The sequence below is a fragment of the Bos indicus x Bos taurus genome, chromosome 10 (genome assembly GCF_003369695.1).
Source record: "Bos indicus x Bos taurus breed Angus x Brahman F1 hybrid chromosome 10, Bos_hybrid_MaternalHap_v2.0, whole genome shotgun sequence".
Taxonomy (NCBI): domain Eukaryota; kingdom Metazoa; phylum Chordata; class Mammalia; order Artiodactyla; family Bovidae; genus Bos; species Bos indicus x Bos taurus.
In genome coordinates, this window is record NC_040085.1 from 45396884 (window position 1) to 45419987 (window position 23104).

Here is a 23104-nt window from a genome sequence, read left to right on the forward strand (position 1 = left end):
TATTTTTTTAAAAACTTATTTATTTTTAATTGAAGGATAATTGCTTTACAACATTGTATTGGTTTCTGCCATATGTCAGCACAAATCAGCTGGAGGTATACATATGTCCCCTTTTTATTTTTTAAGTGAAAAAAAGTTACATGGTGGTGAAATACACATAAAATTTACCAGCTTAACCATTTTTAACTGTTCAGTAGTGTTTAAGTACATTCACATTGTTATGCTTTGCTCTCTTTCTGTTGTGTTTGCTTAGATATTATGAAGTCTTTTGATTATCTCATATTAAAAAAAAACCCTTACTTGGCATTCTCTATCCACTCACCCTGTGGTAACAGTCTTAGAGCCATCTGATGTTACTTACTTGTTCACAGGGAACTCTCTTGATATCCCGTGACAAACCATAATGGAAAATAACATGAAAAGATATATATATAACTGAGCCATTTTGCTGTACAGAACAAATTAACACAACATTGTAAATCAAATATACTTCAATAAAATGAGAAAAATTTATAAACCAAAAAAATTAAATTATTACTTGTTATACTGTCTGCTGTCCTTCTCTAGAATAAAGATTCATAAGGTCGATAACTTTGTTTTGTTCACTTCTGTATTCCCAGCATCTAAAAACAATGCCCTTAGAGTATATAGTGCAGATAGTAAGTGCCCTATACATGTGTTGAGTGAATAAATGAATGTTTACTGAACCAAATAATTTCATTTTTTTAATGAACTACATGAGAATTCCAAGTTTTCTAAGAGTATGTCTGGAAAAAAAAAAACCAAACCTTCCAAAGCTTATAATTAATCTTTTTATTTTAATTGACTTTAAAATGGAATGAAAATACCATTTTTGTTATTGTATTGGTTTTGCTCATTATTTTTATATCCCCAGTTAATTAAAGAAATTAGTAGGTTGAATGGGTTATATTTTCCTTCTAAAAACCAAATTGCTTTTTCTCAACTACTCTGTGTTTCTGTTAATATTTAAAAATATTTATTAAAACACTTGGCACTTGTCATTCACTGCAAAAATTATCCTAAAAGGGGAAATGTAGAATCTCTTCATGGTTATCTGATTTTACTCAATAAAACTTGTAAACTTTGTTATGTTACTAAGATGAAACTTTAAAAAAACCCTTTTCATTTTAGGGTAAGTTTAGGAGTCACAGAATGTTAGAGCAAGACGAAAGTTTTGTAGTCTTGGGTTGCTTACTTAACCTCTTTGTGCCTCATTTTAAGATTAATTATACTTACCCTACAAAGTTGTTATTAAGGTGAAATGAGGTAATACATGTTAATTAATTTAGCCATTATTTATTGAATTCTTACCTATTACGTACTGTACATTATTCTAAATCTCGTTATATATATTAGATAATTGAATCCATATAACAACACTATTAGCTACAGGTATTATTACTATTTCATCTATTTTACAGGCAAGGGAAATGAGGCACAGAGTTAGGTAACTTGTCCAAGATCACTCAACTAATAAGTGGCATAGTTGGGATTTTAACTCATGGTATTTAGTTATAAATAAAGATAATGTTTGCTGAACTGTTGAAATATGAAGTAAGATGTTGACCGTGTACGTCTGTGGTTATTGATAAACTTAGTTGCAAAAAGGAATACTGTGTGAAAGTTTGTAAAGTCATGCAAAATAGAGGTGAAAGCTGCATGGATAGTTGCAGAGACAAATATCTGAAATGTACTCATAGCGTCAATAGAAGATTTGAAAAAAAAACTCTTTGTGACTCCATGGAATTGAACAGGCCAGAATACTGGAGTGGGTAGCCTTTCCCTTCTCCAGGGGATCTTCCCAACCTAGGGATCAAACCCAGGTCTCCCACACTTCAGGTGGATTTTTTACCAGCTGAGCCACAAGGGAAGCCCAAGAATACTGGAGTGGGAAGCCTATCCCTTCTCCAGGGGATCTTCCCGGCAGGAATCGAACCGGGTCTCTTACATTGCAGGCGGATTCTTTACCAACTGAGCTATCGGGAGCCCATGAATAAAGATAATTTTTGCTAAACTGTGCTAAACTTTTGAAACATGGAGTAAGATATGTTGACCACATACTTCTATGGTTATTGATAAACTTAGTTGCAAAAAGGAATGCTGTGTGACAGTTTATAAAGTCATGCAAAATACTGATGAAAGCTGCATGGATGATTGCAGAAACAAATACATGAAATGCACCCATAGCGTTGATAGAAGATTTGAAAAAACACTTAACTAATAAATAGATTTATAATAATTTTATTTTTTAACCGATAGCACTTTGCAAATACTCAACCTGTTAGAAATTCTGATACTTCTTGGTTGAGTATCATAGGGTCACATTTTCTGTTGGTTGATTTATGGCGCTCTCAGCAGCAAAATACCGGCTGCTCTTTTGATAAATACAAGTGAAAGTGGAAATTTCTGTGAAACATTGAGTGTATCCATTAATTCTTACAGCAAACATTTACTGAGCGCCTATTTTCTTCCTTACTCTGATCTAGATAATGAGCGTACATCATTGAACAGATTAGAGTTCTTGTTCTCATGGAACTTCTGGTGGTAGAGGGATATGTCAGTACAAAATAATATCAGGAAAGATAGAACAGGATATTAGAATGAGTATGATTGGGACTTATGCTTTTAGATAGGGTAATCAGAGAAAGCTTCTGAAGAAATTGTGTGGATACCTGAATGAAGTGTGGTAGCCAAGATACTGGCTGTGGGGGAAGATATTCCAGGCAGAGGGACGATCAGGAGACGAATGTGACTATAGCTCACAGGGAAAGGGGAGAGTGGTAGAAGATAAGTCTGATACGGAAGTGGAGTAGGGGAATACTGCTCCTTATGAGATCATGGTCAACCTTGTGAGCCATGGTTAGGACTTTTTAAATTTTTAAATTATAAATTGAGATGAAGGCCATTTCAAGCGTGAGGCCTGGAAGATTTTGAGCAGAAGTGTGATATGATGCAACTTTACTTGAACATTGTTACTCTGACTGCTGTGTGAAAGATAGACTGTAGTGGGGCAGGAGTGGAAGCTAAGGGGCCAGGTATTTGTTATGATTTCTGTCTAGAACCTTTTGAACCTCGCCACATTTTCAGCCTTACGAGTTCCACCTCCCTAATTTAGATTCCCCAGCCTTTCATTTGCAACTAGGACACAGACATGTAAACTAGTCTTCTGAACTAGGCTCTTCTGGTCAGAAGCATCACTGGAGACCTGGATTCTGAACTGAGCAGACAGATACGCCTGCAAAGTTTTGCCAGTAATGTGCATCTCTCAGATGATATGACAGATTTTTCCTTAGTTGTTTTAAGGAATACAGACCTGGCATTGGAGTGGCAGGGCAGTATTGGTGTTTTTCACAAGATACTTTTGGAGTAATTATGGTGTGTACTGCTGCTGTTGGGGATACCTGGGTAGTTTTGAGGAAGATAAAAATGGAGAAGGGTTCCAGTATTACTGTCAAGTAGAATATTGCTTCGGGTAATGGAATACTGTATGAGAAGTATGGGAATTGATTAAGATCACAATAGGAAATGTGTTCTCGGTCAGGTTTCCTGTGTAGTATTTGCAGGGAACACAGAATCTTGGATTCTTATTTGTGTCTGATGTCTCTTGATTCATGATTTCTCTTGGTTCACACTTGGTATTAGAGAAGCAATGATTTTTTTTTCTTTTAAATTAATTAATTTTAATTGGAGGCTAATTACAATATTGTGGGTTTTGCCATACATCAACATGAATCAGCCACAGGTTTACATTGTATCCCCCCATCTTGAACCCTTCTCCCACCTCCCTCCCCACCTCATCCCTCTGGGTTGTCCCAGAGCCCGGCTTTGAGTGCCCTGCTTCGTGCATCAGACGTGCACTGGTCATTTATTTTACATATGGTAATATACATGTTTCAATGCTCTTCTCCCAAATCATCCTGCCCTTTCCTTCTCTCACAGAGCTCAAAAGTTTGTTCTTTACATCTTGTGTCTCTTTCGCTGTCTTGCATATAGGGTCATCATTGCTGCTGCTAAGTCGCTCAGTTCAGAATCCAGGTCTCCAGTGATGCTTCTGACCAGAAGAGCCTAGTTCAGAAGACTAGTTTACATGTCTGTGTCCTAGTTGCAAATGAAAGGCTGGGAATCAGACCCCATAGACGGCAGCCCACTAGGCTCCTCTGTCCCTGGGAGGGTCATCATTATGTCTTTCTAAATTCCATATGTATGTGTTAATATACTGTATGGTGTTTCTCTTTCTGACTTACTTAACTCTGTATAATAGGCTCCAGTTTCATCCACCTCATTGGAACTGAACTCAAATGTGTTCTTTTTTATAGCTGAGTAATATTCCATTGTGTATATGTAGCATAGCTTCCTTATCCATTCATCTGCCAATGGACATCTAGGTTGCTTCCATGTCCTAGCTATTGTGAACAGTGCTGTGATGAACAGTGGGGTACATGTGTCTCTTTCAATTCTGGTTTCCTTGGTGTGTATGCCCAGCAGTGGGATTATTGGGTCTCTCAGCTGAAAGAACCTGCCTGCAATGTGGGAGACCTTGGTTTGATCCCTGGGTTGGGAAGTTCCCCTGGAGAAGGGAAAGACTACCCACTCCAGTATTCTTGACTGGAGAATTCCATGGACTGTATAGTCCATGGGGTCACAAAGAATCAGACATAACTGAGTGACTTTCACTTCCACTTTTCACTTTTTTATGGCAGTTCTATTTCCAGTTTTTTAACTGTTCTCCATAGTGTTCTCCACACTGTTCTCCATAGTGGCTGTATTAGTTTGCATCCCCATGAACAGTGTAAGAGGGTTCCCTTTTCTCCACATCCTCTCCAGTATTTATTGTTTGTAGACTTTTTGATAGCAGCCATTCTGACTGGTGTGAGATGGTACCTCACTGTGATTTTGATTTGCATTTCTCTGATAATGAGTGATGTTGAGCATCTTTTCATGTGTTTATTAACCATCTGTATGTCTTCTTTGGAGAAATGTCTGTCTGGTTCTTTGGCCCACTTTTTGATTGGGTCATTTATTTTTCTGGTATTGATCTGCATGAGCTGCTTGTGTATTTTGGAGATTAATTCTTGTCAGTTGTTTCATTTGCTCTTATTTCCTCCCATTATGAAGGCTGCCTTTTCACCTTGCTTATAGTTTCCTTTGTTGTGCAAAAGCTTTTAAGTTTAATTAGGTCCCATTTGTTTATTTTTATTTCCGTTACTCTGGGAGGTGGGTCACAGAGGATCTTGCTGTGATTTATGTCAGAGAGTGTTCTGCCTGTGTTTTCCTCTAAGAGTTTTATAGTTTCTGGTCTTGAATTTAGTTCTTCAGCCCATTTTGAGTTTAGTTTTGTGTGTGGTATTAGAAAGTGTTCTAGTTTCATTCTTTTACAGGTGGTTGACCAGTTTTCCCAGGATCACTTGTTAAAGAGATTGTCTTTTTTCCATTATATATTTTTGCCTCCTTTTGTCAAAAATAAGATGTCCATAGGTGTGTGGATTTATCTCTGCTCTTTCTGTTTTGTTCCATTGACCTATATTTCTGTCTTTTGCCAGTACCATACTGTCTTGATGACTGTAGCTTTGTAGTATAGTCTGAAGTCAGGCAGGTTGATTCCTCCAGTTCCATTCTTCTTTCTCAAGATTGAAGCAGTGATTTTAAAAAATATATTTATTTATTTATTTGGCTGCGTTGAGTCTTAGTTGCAGCCAGCAGGATCTTTTATCTTCATTGCAGGATCTCTGGTTACAGCATGTGGCATCTGGTTCCCTGACCAGGGATTGAACCCGGGCTCCCTGCATTGGGAGCACTGAGTGTTAGCCACTGGACCACCAGGGAAGTCCTTAGAAGCAATGATTTTTAGTATTAGGGCATTTATATTTATAGGTTCCTGGAACCTGGGAGAGTCTAGCATGTAACAAGGATAAGGAATAGAGTAGCTGATTAGGAATTGTAGTAGACAAGTAGGCAGCTTGGAACTAGGGAATCAGGAAAATCTGTAACAAAGGGAAGATGAGATACGATGATGAGTAGGTCAGAAGCCCGGGTCTGTTCAGATACAGTTGAGGAGATGGGTGATTATTTAAGTGCATCAGTAAGATTTAGTGATAGAGTTGCATTCTGTTCCTACTTCTTGAATTTTTTGACTGGTTGTTAAAGTATAAGAACAAATCTCAGTTGAGTAGGTTGAGACTCTGCATGTGGGAACAGGCAATTTTGTGGTGTCTGACTGAGCTAAGTAGTGCAAGGGTAGGAGATTGGCATGGGCTCCTGTGGAGTAAATTGTGCCAATTTCAATCACTAGCTGTGGAAATCAAGGGTATACATACATATATATATATATATATATATATTTTTTTTTTTTGTATATAAAAAGCACATTCTTTTCTGATATTTCATTACTCATTTTTGTGCATCTTAGAGGTAGGTATCAGTTTAGGTTTTTAAAGTTCCCTGCCATGTACTGTTATTTTGGTAATTTTTTTTCTTTTCAGTTTTTTGTAGTCCCATCAGAAATGTGAATGGTAACTTACCTTGTTTATGATGAGAGTAATACAATTATTGTAGAATGTTATGAAGTCATTGAAACCAAACTGACATTAGATTTGTTACATAGCTCTCAGACCTCTGTTTTCTTTAAAATGGGCTAGTAGGTCCGTGTGTAGGTTTGTGTTTAATCTCTCAGTCATGTCTGACTCTTTGCAACCCCATGGACTGTAGTCCGCCAGACTCCTTTGTCCGTTGGGATTCTCTAGGCAAGAATACTGGAGTGGGTTGCCATGCCCTTCTCCAGGGGATCTCTCCAATCCCGGGATTGAACCTAGGCCTTCCGCATTGCAGGCAGATTCTTTACTGTCTGAGCCACCAGGGAAATCCCGTGGGTCTGTTGGGTGTATTAAATGAAAAGCTGTAGAGCAACTACTAGACTTGGCAAGATAGCAAGTGCTTGATAGCAAGATAGGAAGTTTTAGTTATCATTACATCTAATTTATAAACATTGTTTAATCAACTTAAGCTTATCTAGTCAGGATATATGTGTGTGTGTGTGTGTATATATATATATATATTTGTACATAGTAAACTATCAGTGTCCATTTAAAAAATTGAATACTTTCTACAAATAAAATAGATATATATATGCCCCTTGCTTCCAACTAAAGCATGGTTCCTCCGCACTGCCTGCACCTCTGCCCATCCGTACTGCACACGCCCCGTGCTCACTTAGGAACCAGGCTGTTGCCCCCTTCTGTGCTTGGCTGCCCCCTCAAGCCAGATGCTCCCTGGGTTCTACAACTTCTGTCCAGCTGACCAGCCTTCATGGAGACACTAGGGAGCGGGAGGAGGAGAGGGAGCCCTTGCAGGTGTCCTGGGAGGGACAGATCTGCCCTCACCCTGTCCCCCCAGTTCACCCCACAGGACCAGCCTCATGCCGCATCCTCCTGTGCTGGCAGTCCTGGTTACCCAGCAGGAGATTCCCGCACCTGGACAAGGGTGGCCTCCTCTCCCCAAGCTGAGCCCCCAACCCTTTGCAGGAGCCATCTCTGTCTGAGGGTTTGTGGGGTGGGTGGGCTCTGGCAGGACCCTCACCATGAGGTGGACCAAGGACACTGCTGCGGGATGGCTGCTAGGAGATGGCCCGAGACTGACCTGGCACAGAGCGGGAGGGTCTACTCAGCAGTGACCACTTCCACTGCTCCAGAGGGTCCCGGCTGTGTGCAGGGCCGTGCACACTCCACCACCTGGGGCTGGATGTGGCCAGGAAGTGCTGCTCAGAGCCAGGGCACCGGCTGCTCCTCTGGTCCTGCTCTCCCTTCACCTCCAAGCCACCACCTTTCCTCTTCCCTCCAACACGATGGAGACTCCGAAGCATTCTTCTCTCTGCTGTGCCAAAGCTGGTCAGAGAGGGAGAGGAGGGACAGGAGTGAGGGGCAGTACAAGGCCAAGGGGCCAGCTCACCTGACCCGTCACAGGGACAAATCTGATTTATTTATTTTGGTTAAAAAAAGTAACAAGGACAACTTGGCATTGCATTTGGCTTGACCCATAAAAACTGAGTTCTCTTTGGAAAAAAAAAAAAAACAGTTTTTTGGATATATAAACAAAAGTTTATAGTTTTGGATTTTTTAATTTTTCCATTTAAAACTGAAAATGTGAAGCTTTTTTTTTTTTTAAAGCAATGTCTTTTAGCCTAGTTTTCATGTGAATTTTAAAATACTGCATTTCTAAAATAGGAATGGGAAGAAACAATCTTAGCATAGTATTATGAATGTATTATATAATGAAAAGTAAAGGCTAAAGTCAGGAACAAAGTAAAAATGCTCTCACTGTTATTCAATGTGGTTTCATAGTCTTAGCTAGTGTAGTAAGTTTAATAAAAAAGAATTATAAATAGATGAATAAAAAATTTAAATATGAAAAGCAGAAGCAAAGTACCAACTATAAACATACATATATACCATATATATAAACACATGCCTTTATTCATATTTGCATGTAAATATTAACGAGGGGGGGGCAGTGCTCCTGAATCCCCTAGGGAGGCACATGGATCTCAGGGTTAGAAATCCTATTGTAGAGGAGGGGAAAAGATGATTATAACCAATCACAGTAATAAAGCTGAGTGCTTAAGTAACTTTCTGTAGATTTGGTACCTGTTTTGCAGTGCTCTACTTGTTCAGCTCTGCCATTGAAAAGCAGTGATAGAAAATACATAAATGAATGAACATAGAGCTATTTTGAGAAAACAGGTGACCAGTTCAAACTGACCTTTGGGCTTATAGTTTGTCTACCCCTGTATTATATTATTTGGGAGCTTTTTCTAATCAGTACATTACCTGTCACATCAGGTAAAGTATTTCTTGCTTAAATGATAGAACCGGTTGTACCTGGCCCTAATGATATACTGTTAAAGGCTTAGGTTAAAGCAAGCACATAGAAAAAGAAGGATATAGCTGCTGGTAGAAGTTAGGGTATTTCTGTATAGAGAAAAGCTGCAGAGCTTCTCAAACTTCCATATGCATACAGATCATTCTGGGGATCAGGTACATCTGGGTAGAACCCGAGTCACTTGGGGATCAGTAGATCTGAGACAAGCCCAAGATTTTGTATTGCTAACAGTTCCCTAGGAGATAACCCAGGCAGCTGATTCCTGAATCACAGTATGAATAGCAAGGTATTATGTGTGACAAAAATGCAAAATACTGTACACAGAAGAAGATTTAGTTCTGTAAGGACAAACATTCACAAACACAAATTTCCAATCTCAGTGGTAACAGTCTGATGAGTAGTAGGCTTCCAGGTTTTCTTTTAGCTTGTTAGCTTAAATGTTTAATTGGACCTTTTGTACTGCCAAGAAATTCTTCAAAATGGTCTAGTAGCTACTTCTCAGCTGATACTTTTCCTTGATATTTGGCTTCCCCCAGTGTTCTTTTCATACTTGGGATCACCGATTGTCATTTAATCTTTTATTTCCCCCATCTTTTACTACTTATGTCTGTCATATTAACAAAAATATAGTTGTGAATAATGAGTCATTGTAGGATGCTTCATAGCTTCTTGAAGGTCAGTAGAATGTTCATTGTATTTTTTTCTCAAAGGGGAGGATTAATAAGTTGGACTATTTTGAATTGTATTAGATTCTGGATTTTTTTTTTTTTTTTAAGTTTCTAACCTTGGGAAAAAGTAAAAGAAAGGCCAAATACCCAACATGCCTGCCACTTCGACTCACTGTTTTTCTTTTAAAAAATTGTAATTAGCTTGATTTTATATTTTATGAGGTATAATTTCCATAAATAAAATTCAGCAATTAATTTTGAGAAAGGTATATAGTGGTATATAACCACTGCCATAATAATAATTTAGAACTTTTACATCAACCAATAAGGTTCCCTTGTGTTCTTTGCAGTCAATTCAAAATGTTTCTCATTTCCCTTTTGATTTCTTCTTTGATCCATGGGCTATTTAGAAATGTGTTAAGTTCCCAATATTGGGGACTTTTTCCAAATATCTGCTACTGATTTAATTGCACCAGGGTATGTTTTCTAGAAGTTTTACTTTCGTTTTAGGTTTGAAGAGTTCATTAACAAAAGAAACCACTCGTTACACATATAAACAATTTCAGTTTTTTTCTAGAAGATTATTTAACTTAATTTCTACTTTCAGTCATTAAGAGAAAAGAAATGGGCTTCCCTGGTGGCTCAGATGGTAAAGAATCTGGCTGCAATGCAGGAGACCTGGGTTTGATCCCTGGGTCGGGAAGATCCCTTGGAGAAGGGAATGGCTACCCACTCCAGTATTCTTGCCTGGAGAATTCCATAGTCAGAGGCTACAGTCCATGGGGTCACAAAGAGTCAGACATGACTGAGCAAATAACACTTTCACTTTTTCCAAAAGAAAAGGAAAAGAAACAATAGAAGTAATAGTGCATACATCACCAAAATGGATCCTCATTCAGACTTGAATAATGCTGGGAAGTCCCTCATTAAAAGCAATGTGGAGTCCCAATTGGGAAGGGGTCCTGGGCTGTATGCTCACCCCTTGGGTGAGGCTTCAAATTGCTGTTTCAGTGGCTCCTTATAATCACAAGCCGCAAACTGCTTTCATTAATGGTTTGCGCGCAAAAATCCTTCTCTGGTTTTTACTTTACCCTTTTTACAATGATGTTTACTTCACCTTGTGAGTCATAGGCTTTCTTTAGACCCAAGGGGGTTGGCCAGACCTCCAGGGGCTCAAGAATTCTAAGACCTACTCTTTTTCTTATCTAAAGTGCTACCTGACTTGCTGTGCTTGCAGACTGGGATGGTATCTGGGCAATGTCCAGGCAGGTTAAAAGCGAGTCAGAGGCCTGTTCTCTTGCTTCTGAAGCCTGAACAAGACTTCCTTCATTTTAATTTCACTAACAGAGTCAGAAAACATGATCTATGATCTCAGCCTTTAAAAATTTATGGAAATACACTTCATGGCCTAGAATTGAGGTCTGTTTTGGTAAATACACCATGTGCCTGTGAAAATACATACTCTATGATTGGGTGGACTATTTTATAAAATGTTAATTGAGTCAAATTGCTTAATAGTGTTCAGTCCTTATTTTTGTCTACTTGTTCAGCGAGGAGTGTTGTGATTTCCAGGTATAATTACAAATTTGTCTTTCAGTTCTGTTAGCTTTTTGTTCACATAGGTTTAAGCTATTATGTGAAGCAGATTTAGAACTGAAATGTCTTTTTTTAATCCGTTTCTCTCCTTTTTTGGGTTTGTTTTGAAGTTTACTTTGACAGTGCTATAGCCACTCTAGCTTTCTTGGATTAGGGTTTGGATGGTATAATTTTCCCATTTTTTAGTTAACTCATCTGTACCTTTCTTGAAAAATAAGAAAGTGACTTTCTATCTTTTAATTTTGTTTAAATCATTAACTTTTAATGTAATTATTGATATGATTGAGTTTAAAACTACCATCTTACTGTTTGTTTTCTGTTCCATTTGTTCATAAGCCCTTTTTTTAGCCCTTCGTTGTCTATGTTTTTTGGGATTAATTTGCTTTAAAAAATGATTTAATCTTAACTCTGTTATTGGCTTATGTAATGTACCTGCTTAGTTATGTATTTTTAGAGGTTGTTCCTAGGGTGTACAGTATACACCTGTAACTTGTCATTGTGTACCTTTGGATAAAATACCACTTCTTTTACAGTGTTCTTTCATTTTTCCTCTCCTCCATTGTGCTGTATTATCATACATTTTAATTCTATGTGTGTCATAACTGCCATAGCACATTGTGTGTTTTTTAAACACAATCATTTAACTTTGAAAGAGGTTAAAGAATGAGAAAAGAAATCTTTTTTATTTTCTCATATAGTTATTGTTCTTGGCACTCTTCTTTGTGTCAACACAGGTTTCCAGCTGGTATATTCCTTCTGCCTGAAAACTTCCTTTGACATATCTTGCAGTGTAGGTCTACTGGCAGTAAATTGTCAGCTTTGATGTCTGAAAAAGGGTTCATTTCACCTTTTTCCCCCTTCATCTTCATTTATGAGATATGTTTCACTGGGTATGGAATCTTAGGTTGAGAATTTTATTTTGGTAGTATTTCAAACATGCTGGTGAGTTACCTTCTGAGTTATGTAGTCATGCTATCATTTGTACATTCATTCTTCTATATGTAGTGTGTCTCTTTCTCTAGTTCCTTTTGTCCTAACCCACCAGCTGATTTTAAGGTTTCTTTTGTCTTTAGTTTTTAACTATTAGCCCATGATAACTGTTTCAATTTCTCTCTATGTTAATTCTGTCATCTTTATAGTTTCTGTTGCTAATGTCTGACTTCTTCATCCAACAGTATGAGAAAAAGGTGTTTTCCTGAGTCTTACTGGATGCAGTTCATTTTTGATTTTTACTTTTTTTGTGTTTGATTTTGTCTTGCCTTTAAACATAGTCAGATTTTGTTGTTATACAGTTAAACTACTTGGAGTCAGTTGAATTCTTTGGAGGAAGTGCTTTAAACTTTGTTAGGGTGGATCCCAAACAGCCTTTAGTCTATGGCTAATTTTGCCCTGTGAATAAGATGATGTTTTCCTGAGGGCTGTACCCAGTGCTCCGTATATTACAGGTCTTTGTTCTCTGGATGGTGGGAATATGAACACTTCCCAGCCCTAACTATATAAACTTTCAAGATTGTTCTGCTTACTTTTTTTGTGGTTTATTTTTCTGGTCTCGGATAGTTGATTCTCACATGATCAGATACAAATTTGCCAAACATGTTAGGGGAACCCTTCTTTAGATCTCTGAGCTCCCTTTCTGTTAGCTTCCTCTTTGGCACTCTGGCCCACGAATTCTAAATGCCTGGCCTCTCTATCAGCACGTTCTGTTTGGTTCCTGTACTCTGCATATTGACTTTAAACTGCTTCCAGGCAGTTAAGTTGGGCCAATTGTAGATCTTACCTCATTTGTTTATCCTCCCATGTATTTCATCAGGTTTTCTGAATGTTTATGGTGGTAGGTTAGATTTAGTTCTTCTTCATGATAGTCAGAAGTGGAAACTGATAGCAATTTACATCCTTTTTCTGTCTCATTGAGAATCACTTCAGTGAAAATTATGCATGTCATTTTACTCCTAAGTACTTCAAAATACATCTCCCCAAATTCAGATTATTTTCCTACTATATAACCACAGTGTTTTTGTATTGAAGAAAATTAACAAGAATTCCTTAATATCATGTAAGTCTGGTTGATTCTGGTTTGTTCCAGATCGTTTCCAGATGTTTTTGTTTCCTTCTCAATTGGGTTTTTTCTCTTTTGCTTTTTCTGTTTTTATTGTTGTTGTTTTTTTTTTTTCGTTTTTTTTTTTTTTTCATACGTTTTGCCATGTTTGTGGTTGTGAGGCTCTTCTTTGTTCTTTTGTTTTTCCTATGATATAATGTGGGTAAGTTCTTTTTTCTTTGTCTCTGAGACCAGTGTATATTTTTTCTTTAAGTCATAGTTTGAGGGGCTCATTATTTTCTGTTTTACCTGCTTTTCTGCAGATCAGGAATCATGATCATATACAATCTGTCTGACAATTCCAGGGTTCTGTTCTCTTGAAATTTTTCAGTATCTTAATAATTGAGATAAAACATAATTTCACAGCATTTAATTGGGAAAGTTAAAAATGCTACCCAGGTACATACAATTCTGATTTGCAGAAAAGTAGGTAAAACAGAAGAGAGAATTTCTTTAAAAAGTGAATTTTGCAGCTAGGGTCAGCATTAGGAGTTCAGTGTGCTGTGCTTTTCCACTTTCTCATTAAGAGTATTCTGTTTATTTCCTTGGCTGCTTGTTTGAAAGATTATACCATTAGGTTATATACCCTGTGTTCTATTAGTTCACTGACTCTCTTGATAATAGGAAAAAAAAACAATAAAGCCTCTGATTTGCAGCATTTCTAACTTCAGTAGTATAAGTACGAGCCACCAACATGTCATTGAACAGAGTTGGGAGGAGAATTGAGCCTATATCAGTCAGCTTTAACACACACTTGATTATATCCTTTTCGTATTTGGTTTTAGTTCTTGAGGATTTTTTCTTAGTGTGGGAGGGCTGCTTTATATATATATATATATATATACACATATATATATATATATACACATATATATATATATATATATATATACATACACACACATATATATGTATGTTTTCCCCCATGGTTCCCCCATTTTCATTAAGTATTAGAAGGAGAAATAAGATAATACAGTTTCATTCAATACGTTCCTTTGTTAACTGTGCCTAAATACCATTATTTATGTGGGATCTTAGTTCTCCAACCAGAGATTGAACCCAGGCCTTGGCAGTGAAAGTGTCAGAGTCCTAACCCCTGGCATGCCAGGGAATTCTCTCATTTAGTACATTGTTTTCAATAACTTAAAGTATTACCATGATCATATCATAAATACTGATAGTTAGGCATAGTTAACAAAGGAACATAGGTCTGATAATGAAGTGGACTTGTTAACTGTATGTACCTGGGTAGCATTTTTAACTTTCCCAATTAAATGCTGTGAAATCATATTTTATCTCAGTTATAAAGATTCTGAAAATCATTACTTAGGTCCTTTTCAAGCGCAAGTAAACATTATGTTGCTTTATAAAATTCCTGTGTGTGTGGGATAGAGAAAAGATGACTTCCTTTAATGTCTCCCTGAAGTGTTCTATTCATGCAAATAATTGAGCCGTTATGACATGTGCTTCCCTAGAACAGCCACAGTTACTGTTTTAAGTTATTAAAAGTGGCAAAATACATTATCTGCACTGTGATCTAAAAAGTCAACTTTTTGGTGCTAAGAAAGGAGTGGGAGAAGTAACTTTACAAAGCTAAGATTGTACTGTGGCTACTCAGTCCACTTAAAAGAAATATAACTTAGTGATCCTACTTTGATTTTTTGAAAAATATAATTTATTTTTTGTTGCACTGGGTCTTCGTTGCTGTACATGGGCTTTTCTCTAGTTGTGGTGAGCAGGTACTACTCTTAGTTGTGGTACACAGGCTACTCGTTGGCAGTGGCTTCTCTTGTAATTGTGGCATATGGGCTTAGTTACTCGGGGGCATGTGGAATCATCCTGGCCCAGAGATCGAACCTCTGTCCCCTGCATTGGCAGGCAGATTCTTACTGTACCACCAGGGACGTTCCCCTACTTTGATTTTTAAAACGGAAGAAACTACCCTAAAGTTCTCTTAGTAAAACTTCCCCATTGTTGATTTTTTTCTTGATGTTTTCTCTTATGTGGGTTGTTTTTAAAAATCCGTGTATAAATGTAAAGATATTTTTTAGGAATATGGAACATACATTGATACAATGTATGATTCTGTTATTTAGTCCTGATTTTTAAAAGTTCCATACCAGGAGGCTTATTTTCTCTTATACCTTGGCTTCATTATATTTTCTTTGCTAGTTGTAAGGTAGCTTTGAATTCTAGTTTTGGACTACATTTCGGTCACCTCTCTTGAGAACAGTGCATTCTAAAGTATGATGAAGTGACTCAGTAGTTTAAACTGAGTGGTCTTTTCATGCTACCCTTTCTGCTAAGCAGTTTACTTGCATTTAAGGTATTCACTGTTGCCTTTATTTTACAGATTAAAACAAAACAAAAAAACTCCCTGGGGTTTAAAAAAGTTAAATAGTTACCGGATCATGTAGTCATGGTGAGGAAATGTCAGAATTCAAACCTAGTTCTGTCTTTATTCCTGAATCTGTGGCCTCAATTTGTGTAAATAGGTCTCAAAGACAAGTGTGAAAGGAGGAGGAAATGGAAGGGGAGCAGAGGGAAGAGATGGTGATAACTGTGAATAATTTATTGAGCCTTTATTGTATGGTAGGGACTTTGCTCGGAGAAGGCAATGGCATCCCACTCCAGTACTCTTGCCTGGAAAATCCCATGGATGGAGGAGCCTGGTACACTGCAATCCATGGGGTCGCTAGAGTCGGACATGACTGAGCGACTTCACTGTCACTTTTCACTTTCATACATTGGAGAAGGAAATGGCAACCCACTCCAGTGTTCTTGCCTGGAGAATCCCAGGGACGGGGGAGCCGGTGGGCTGCCATCTCAGGGGTCGCACAGAGTCGGACACGACTGAAGAGACTTAGCAGGGACTTTGCTAATTGCCACATATGGCTTAAATCATTTGATCATTGTAACAGCCTTAAAAGCAAGGTATTCTGCTGCTGCTAAGTCGCTTCAGTCGTGTCTGACTCTGTGCAACCCCATAGATGGCAGCCCACCAGGCTCCCCCGTCCCTGGGACTCTCCAGGCAAGAATACTGGAGTTGGTTGCCATTTCCTTCTCCAATGCAGGAAAGTGAAAAGTGAGAGGGAAGTCGTTTAGTCGTGTCCGACTCTTAGCGACCCCATGGACTGCAGCCTACTAGGCTCCTCCGTCCATGGGATTTTCCAAGTAAGAGTACTGGAGTGGGGTGCCATTGCCTTCTCCACAAGGTATTCTACTTCTCTCTATTTTAAGGATGGGAAAATGAAGCTGAGTTTTCCATTTGATCAGGAAAACAAGCTAATAAATGAAAGTAATGGGATTCAAACCCAGGTAATTTTTTTATCCTAACAAAGTATTATGTACCATAAAGTTTATAATCTTAAGCATTTCTAGTGTACGGTTCAGTAGTATTAAGTATAGTTACCTTGTTATGCCATCTCCAGAACTTAAACCCAGATGATTTAAGAGTTTGTATCTTTAACCATGAAGTGACTAGCAGCTGATTGTGTAAGCAGAAAATTTAGTGATGAAACATTTAGGCTTTATGCAATCCATTAGGTGAGAAACAATCGTTTTTAAGACACTGATCTCCAGGTGGTGAATGACATGATCCCCAAGAGAGGGGAAACAAATGAAGCGAGACCTTTGATTGTTTCAGCTTTCTGCATGGAATGAATTTCCATCTATAAGAGGGAACCTAGGTGGAGACCAGCAAACTTAGAGTTGTGGAGATGGAATTGGACCAAAGCAGCTTGTTTGCAGACAGAATATCACAATGAAGGGTGCTGCATAGGGAGAGAATCCTTGAGATCTGCAGAGGGTTCCTCTGGAGTGTTTGGTAGAGTATATTTGATCAGTGTATATATGTGGGGAAACTGCCTGAGGCCAGGGAAAGAAACTGTGCCCCATGCTCACATAGTGCCGGAAATAGTGCTTGTTCGTACCCGCCAAACTGGAAAAATGCATGATCTGTGGAGCATTGGATAGAGTACTCAAATATGTCTTGCCCCAGTAGTAGGGGAAATTAGCCCTACATTGAACACTGCTGCAGACTCATGTAACGAATCATAAAGGGAAGACCCAAAAGGATCAAACTGTTTCCAAATACCTTTTAATTTGTCCTATTAACAAAGCCTAAGAATATTTATAAGAATACAAAAAGTGTTCCAGCCACTGCAAGGGGAAATTCACAGCATCTACCATCCATTCAGTGCAAGATTATGAGACATGCAATGAAGCAGGGAAACACATTCTCTAACGAAAAGAATAAGCAATCAATTGGAACCAACCCATAACTGTCGTGGGCATTAAAATTAGCAGACAAGAACATTAAGAGACTTGTTATAACTGTATTTCATATGTTAAAAAAGTTAAGTAGAGACATAAAAGATATAAAACAGATGCAAATCTAACTTGTACAGATGAAAACTAACAATGTTTTAGATGGAAAGCATACCGGATGGCATTAACAACAGATTAGACATAGAGAATATTACTGAACTGAAAGACAGCACTAGAAGCTGTTCAAAATGAAACAGAAGAATTTTTGATAAATATGAGAATACCCATCAGTGGGCTCTGGGAAGAATTTGGTGACCTTAATATACTAATAATTGGATTCCTTGGGTATGTGGGGGTGGGGAGAGTGAAAAAAATTTTGAAGAAATAGTAGTTGAAAAATTATAAACCTACAGGTCCAAGAAGTTTACTGAAACTAAAGCTTAGTAAGTATGAAGAAACCAGAGCACATCATAAGTAAATTGTTCAAAACCAGTGTTAAAGAGGAACATCTTAAAAGCACTAGGGAGGGAAAAAACATTACCTTCAGAGGAGCAATGGTAAGGATGACAGATTTCTTATCAGAAGGAATACAGGTGAAAAGATAGTGGAGCAACATTCAAAAAATACATTAAAAAAACCCAAACCTGTCAGCCTGAAATTCTATGCCCAGTAAAAATATCTTTCAAAAATAAAGACGAAATAAAGACTTTGAGACATCCAATATCTGGAAAAGCTTCACTAGCAGAAGAAATGTTAGAGGGAGTTATCCAGGTAGAAGAATAATGATACCAGATGAAAATACGGATTCACACCAAGGAATGAAGAACCCTGGAAATGAGAAGTAGAGATTCTTTTCTTGTTATTTAAATCTCTTCAAAAGATAATTGTCTCTTTAAACCAAAACATTAACAGTGTATTGTGGACTTCATCAGATATAAGTAAATAAAGTATGTGATGACAGTAGGAGGAGAGGAATGAAAATACAGTAATGTCAGGTTTTTATACCTGAAGTGCTATAAGATCATTTGAAGGTAGAGTAAGTTAAAGATGTTTACTTAAAGCAACCACTAAAATAACCAGAGAGTTTTGGTAATAAGCTAGTGAAGAAATAAAAAGAGAATCATAAAAAAATAATTAATCCTGAGAAAGGAGAAGGAAGCAAAGAACAGATGGGACAAACATAAATAGCAATATGATAGACTTAAACTTAACCACATTAGTAACTACTTTAAATGTAAATGATCTAAACACCCTAATTAAAAGATTGGACAAAAAAGCAAGACCCAACTCTATGCTGCCTACAGTGAACTTGCATTAAATACATAGGCACAAATAGGCTAAAAGGAAAAGAATGGAAGAGAAAGAGACCATGCTAATCAAACAACAAAAAATACTGGGAGTGGCTATATTAATACCAGACAAAGTAGATTTTAGAACATAGACTATTACAAAGAATAAAGAAGATCATCTGAAAATGATAAAGGAGTGAATTAATCCAGAAGGCACAAAATCATTAACATTTATGTACATAATAAAGTGAAAGTGATGTTGCTCAGTCGTGTCCAACTCTTTGCGACACCATGGACACCAGGCTCCTCCGTCCGTGGGATTTTTCTAGGCAAGAGTACTGGAGTGGGTTGCCATTTCCTTCTCCAGGGAATCTTCCTGACCCAGGGATCGAACCCAGGTCTCCCGCGTTGTAGACAGACACTCTACTGTCTGAGGCACCAGGGAAGTCCTATGCACATAATAATAGAACTTCAAAAATCAATTAAGCAAAGAACTGCCAGGAGAAATAGAAAAAGCCGTAATCATAGATTTCAGTGCCTTTCTGTTAGTAATAGAACAGGTAGGTAGAAAATCATTAAGGATATAGAAGATTAAACAACACTGTAAACCAACTGACCTGGTTGTTGTTTATGTAACACTGTACTCAATATGTGCAGAGGTTGACGTTTCTGGAATACTCATCCGTTAACAGTAGAATATACATTCTTTTCAGCTGTGCATGAAACGTGCAAGGATAGACCCACATTCTTGGTCATAAAATAAATCTCTGTATTTAAAAGGATTGTCATACAAAGTATGTTCTCTGGGTAGAGTGGAATTAAATTAGAGGTCAGTAACAGAAAGATAACTGAAAAATTCCTCATATTTATTAATAGAATCTAAATAACAGGCTTCTAAATAGCATATGAATTGTAGAAGAAATTAAAAAGGAAATAAGAAAGTATATTGAAGAGAATGAAAATGGTAACACAGCATAACAGAATCTGTGGGATGCTGCTAAACAGTATTAAGGGGACACTTACAGCATCTGGGTAGTAAGTAGAATAACTGAATACAGAAGTCTTAAATCATTGTTGTTCAGTTGCTCGGTCATGTCCTGCTCTTTGAGACCCCATGGACTGCAGCACACCAGGCTTCCCTGTCCTTCACTATCTCCTGGAGCTTGCTCAAACTCATGTCCATTGAGTCGGTGATGCCATCCAACCATCTTGTCCTCTGTCGTCCCCTTCTCCTCCTGCGTTCAGTCTTTTCCAGCATCAGGGTCTTTTCTCATGAGTCAACTCTTCCCATCAGGTGGCCAAAGAACTGGAGCTTCAGCTTGAGAATCAGTCCTTCCAATGAATGAATATTCAGGACTGATTTCCTTTAAGATGGACTGGTTTGACCTCTTTGCAGTCCAGTGGACTCTCAAGAGTCTTCTCTAACACTACAGCTCAAAAGCATCAATTGTTTGGCACTCAGCCTTCTTTATGGTCCAACTCTCACATCCATACATGACTACTGGAAAAACCATAACTTTGACTCGACAGACCTTTGTTGGCATAGTAATGTCTCTGCTTTTTAATACGCTGTCTAGGTTTGTCATAGCTTTTCTTTCAAAGAGCAAGCGTCTTTTAATTTCATGGTTGCAGTCACCATCTGCAGTGATTTTGGAGCCCCCAAAAATAAAGTCTGTCACTGTTTGCATTGTTTCCCCATCTATTTGCCATGACGTGATAGGACCAGATGCCATGATCTTCGTTTTTTGAATGTTGAGTTTTAAGCCAGCTTTTTCACTCTCTCTCACTTTCATCAAGAGGCTCTTTAGTTCCTCTTTGCTTTCTGCCATAAGGGTGGTGTCATCTGCATATCTGAGGTTATTGATGTTTCTCTCTGCAATCTTTATTCCAGCCTGTGCTTCATCCAGCCCGGCATTTCGCATGATGTACTCTGCATGTAAGTTAAATAAGCAGGGTGACAGTATAGGGTCTTGACATATTCCTTTCCCAATTTGGAACCAGTCTGTTGTTCCATGCCCAGTTCTAACTGTTGTTACTTCTTGACCTGCATACAGTTTTTGCAGGAGGCAGGTCAGGTGGTATGGTATTCCCATCTCTTGAAGAATTTTCCACAGTGTTGTGATCCCCACAGTCAAAGGCTTTAGCATAGTCCATGAAACAGAAGTAGATGTTTTTCTGGAATTCTTTTGTGTTTTCAATGATCCAGCAGATGTTAGCAATTTGATCTCTGGTTCCCCTGCCTTTTCGAAATCCAGTTTGAACATCTGGAAGTTCTCGGTTCACATGCTGTTGACGACTAGCTTGAAGAATTTTGAGCATTGCTTTGCTAGTGTGTGAGATGAGTGTAACTGTGAAGTAGTTTGAACATTCTTTGGCATTGCCTTTCTTTGGGATGGGAGTGAAAACTTAAATCAATGGTCTTCACTAAAAAAAATAGAGCGATTTTACTTCAAGTAAGTGGAAGGAAAGAAATAGAGATCAAGTTGAAAATTAAAAAATAGGAAGCAGAAAAATAATGAAGGAAAATAAAAGGAAATAAAAGTTGGTTCTTGAGAAGATCAGTCAAATCAATAATTCTCTAGCTATCTTGATTAGGACCCAAAGAGAGAAGATATAGATTACTGATATCTGGAATGAGGGAGGTAACATTACTATAGATTCAGAAGATATTAAAAAGCATAATAAGGGAATATTATGAACAGCTTTATTTCCATAACTTAAAAACTTAGGTGAAATGGACAAATTCTTAGCAAAGGGTCAGTCAAGGAATGGATAACCAGAATAGCTGTTTATGTATAAAGTTGATGTCATTAATAACCTTTCACAAAGAAAACTCCAGGCTAAGATGGCTTCACTGGTGAATTCTATCAAACATTTAAGGAGGAAATAATACCAGTTCCACATAAATTTGTCCAGAAAATTGAAGAAGAGGTAATATTTTCAAAATGTTTTTTTATATTGATACTAATACTTGACAAAGACAGTCCAAGAAAACTACAGACTAGTGTCTCTCATGAACATACATAATAAAAATTCTAAACAAAATTTATCAAATCTAACAATATTATAAAACACAATATACTGTAGTCAAATGGGATTTATTTTGGTAATGCAAGGGTGGTTTAACATTAGAAAATCAACAGTTTTTTTAAAAATTGAAGTATAACTGATTTACAATGTTTTGTTAATTTTAGCTGTACAGCATAGTGATTCAATTATACATATATATATGCAGTCTTTTTAAAAAATTCTTTCCCATGTTTATCATAGGATATTGAGTAGAGTTCCTTATACTATACAGCAGGACCTTGTTTATCTCAGTATATAATGGTTGGCCTCTGCTCCCCTCAGCGCCCACTTAATCCTTTCCCTTCACTCCCCACCCTTGCAGTCTCAAGTCTGTTCTCTGTGTCTGTGAGTTTGTCCACATGTAAGTGGTATCATATGGTATTTGTCTTTCTTTTTCTGACTTAACTTCACCTACTATGATATTCTATAGTTCTATCCATGTTGCTCCAAATGGCATTATTTTACTCTCTTTTATAGCTAAGTCACATTCCATTGTATGTACGTACCACAGCTTTATTCATTTATCTGTTGAGGGACGTTTAAGTTGTTTCCATGTCCGTGTTCACTGTTGTGAATAGTGCTGCTGTGAATATAGGTGCACATGTATATTCCTGAATTATAGTTTTGAACAGATATATGTCCAGGAGTAAGATTGCTGGATCATATGGAAATTCTAGTTTTAGTTTTTGAGGAATCTCCATACTATTCTCCGTATCTGCTGCATCAACTAACATTCCTACCGACAGTGTAGGCGAGTTCCCTCTTCTTTAGCATTTGTTATTTGTAGACCTTAAAATTTTTTTTATATATTATTTGTTTTTGGTTTCACTTGGTATTCTCTGCCTCATGTGGGTTTTTTCTAGTGGTGGGAAAGTGGGGGCTGCCCTTTGTTGTGATACCAGGGCTTCTCATTGCTGTGACTTGTCTTGTTAGCACAGGCTCAAAGATATGCGGGCTCAGTAGCTGTGTTACACAGGCTCAGGGGCCCTAGACACAGGCTCAGTAGTTGTGTTACACAGGCTTAGTTGCTCTGCAGCATGTGGAGTCTTCCCAGACCGAGGATCAAAGTTGTGTCCCCTGCATTGGCAGGCAGATTCTTTACCTGCTGAGCCATCAGGGAAGTCCCAATAATTAGTGATGTTGAACATCTTTCCATGTGTCTGTTGGCCATCTGTACGTCTTTGGAGCAATGTCTGTTTAGTTCTTCTGCCCATGAGAATAAGTCA

The 23104-nt window shown here is 37.8% G+C and overlaps 1 protein-coding gene across 3 annotated transcripts in view; it reads left to right on the plus strand.

The window, feature by feature from the left end:
- The window catches only part of ADAM10 (ADAM metallopeptidase domain 10), a 143587-nt gene that overhangs the window by 14473 nt on the left and 106010 nt on the right, over window positions 1–23104 (plus strand). The gene's annotated exons all lie outside the window — the stretch shown is intronic.